Source organism: Propithecus coquereli, unplaced genomic scaffold (assembly GCF_000956105.1).
Source record: "Propithecus coquereli isolate 6110/MARCELLA unplaced genomic scaffold, Pcoq_1.0 Scaffold4, whole genome shotgun sequence".
NCBI classification, from domain to species: Eukaryota; Metazoa; Chordata; class Mammalia; order Primates; family Indriidae; genus Propithecus; species Propithecus coquereli.
Genome location: NW_012149729.1, coordinates 1,068,394 through 1,070,918, shown reverse-complemented (window position 1 = coordinate 1,070,918; position 2,525 = coordinate 1,068,394). Strand labels below are relative to the sequence as shown.

Here is a 2,525-nt window from a genome sequence, read left to right as displayed (position 1 = left end):
ATTCATAATTACTTTTATTGGCTTAATTAGCTTCACTCCTCTGACTGCACTTTAGGATTAGAAAAATACACAATGAAAGCTAAGCTCCCTTTCTTCCATCTAGTTCTGAGGGAAAGGCAGGGCAAGTGGAGAATGTTGGACAGTGAAGGGATACAATGAAACCTGAGGCCCGACTGCCCAAGATGACTGTTACTGTTGGTATCACTTTCATTCTATTCAGATGACAGACTACTTTGTTCCTCCTGGCAACTCTGAGACCTGAGCCTTACTGCAGCAGGGTGCCATATGTCCTGTTTGCTCAGGACATACATTATCCTTACGAAGTTATTATAATAATACTTTCTCTTATCCTCAAAATCATTCCACGTTGGATGATAAACTATATGGTTATGCTCAGTATAAGCATTTTCATCCCAAAGGAAAGAATGCCCAGAAATTGGAATCTTCTGCACTAAGTCTAGGTGTGGGAGAAAGGGGACATCAACTTTGCTGCCATTTTCTTCTTTGTTAGCAAAACTCAAATTGATTAGCTTCCCTTTCTTTTGAAGTTATCTGGAGTATGGTGATTAACTTGAATGAAACCTATAGGGAGAAACGAAATGGGCCATTCTGAAAATTACTCAAATTGGTCTACAAGGCACTCAAAACACTGAACATCTTTTAATAGAGAATCATTTCCAAAGTGATCAGGATGCTCAATCTGGAAATTTATAGGAAACAACTGGAAAAAGATGGAAGGAGTAAAAAACAATCAGGTGTAAGACCATAGGCAGTTGGAATAGCAGAAAGTATGATGGACCAAATTGCAGTACTTTTTAGATATCTACCCCATTAACATTACCTGCCTATAGGCAATATGAAGATCTTTGCAAATTGAAATTTAGTTTACTACTTCTCTTCATACTTGTTCTTCACAGGTATTTCAACAGAAAAAGTCAAGAAAGCAGGATCTAGGTTCATTTGGTAGAGCCCATACAGTTCAGGCAGGAGTGAGAACATCCCAAGTATATTCATAAAGAATGATATAGTAGGAGCATGAGCTCTAGAGCCACTGTCTAGGTTCAAAATTTAGCTCCACATCTTACTAGATACGTGACCTTGGATGTTATTAAATCATCCCTTTGCTTCAGTTCCTCCAGAGTATCATGCTGCACAACTGCAGGGGAAAACTATTCACACTGTATCTGGTTTTCTTATCTGAAAAATGAAGGTAACTTGCAGTATCTCACTCTTAGGGTTGCAGTGCAGATTTAATAAGTGAAATTAGTCAAATACTTACAACAGTGCCTGGCATTCATATTAAGTCTCAACGAACATTAACTATTATTATTATATTATTTCTACAAGACAACTATCCTACAACTTGCATTTCTAAGGCAAACACCAGTAAGATTCCCTTTTAACAAGGCTTCAGTAACACTGTTGGTGAAATATAAAAGATGCCCAAGGATCATGGGAGAATTGGGACTGAAAGTATGACAAAGGCACACCAAGCCATCTGTTTTTATGTGTCCAAAGGATATGAATAAATAGTTGGTTAGGAAATTAGCTTGAAAGCACCCATGCAAACGTATTTTAGGATCATGTATTTTGGCCTTAATAGTGTATTACGTATTTAAGTAAATGTTTAGAGCTAAAAGTTTTGTTATAAATCATAAATTCTACTTCTTTTACACAGTTGGAAATAGGTCATTCTGAGAGCTTGACAACTTGCCTCTAAATTTAGTTACTGAGTTCATGATGACACTAGAACCACGGGAACGAGAATCCCTGAACTTCTGACTCTCCGACCCTTTTCCCACTTTCCCACCAGAAAGAGCTTTTTTGCACTCTAACTCTACGAAGTAACTCAATCCACTTTATTGAATATTTATTTGGCATTCATGTCACAGCTCTCTGAGGGGAGAAATATACTGGAAAAAAGGAAAAATGCAGTTTTCTTTCTCATTCTGAAAGATTTAGGATTGCCACAAAAGATAACAAAATATACACATATATGCATAGGCACCAGTGCATGCATGCATACCCACAAAAGTACTATCAAAAAATATTGACAAAAGTACTATCTGTGAAGGAAAGTGATACTAACTTAAATTTAACTGGGTATTTAGAAATGTTGGGGTGCTAGTAAGAAAAGGTGAGAACACATGAAAAGTAACTTTGTTTAACCTTAAGCTTGTCAAGTTTTTTCCTTGAACAGTATTTATCTTGTTTTGATACCCACCTATACTCAGAAACTTAGTGAAAACTACTCAGTGATTCCACTTTGAACTTATAGCCATATAACAAAGATGTTTTGAATATAAGCCTAGCCATATGCCAGATAAACTTCAGGAACTCTTAATGTCTCTTCTTTTACAGAAATTCTACCTTTACCCTGATATAGCTGGGTTGATCAAGAAAAATAAATGCTAAAGGCTAGAAAGCTAACTTCCTTAAATGAGACAAAAGGAAAAGTTTTTCCAACTACCTCTGTATAATAAGAAATCTTTCTTTCGAGTACCAATTTCTTCAACTGTACAATA

The 2,525-nt window shown here is 36.2% G+C and overlaps 1 protein-coding gene across 1 annotated transcript in view; it reads right to left on the bottom strand.

Moving 5' to 3' along the window:
• The window catches only part of NDUFA5 (NADH dehydrogenase (ubiquinone) 1 alpha subcomplex, 5), a 26,174-nt gene that overhangs the window by 1,563 nt on the left and 22,086 nt on the right, over nucleotides 1-2,525 (bottom strand). The gene's annotated exons all lie outside the window — the stretch shown is intronic.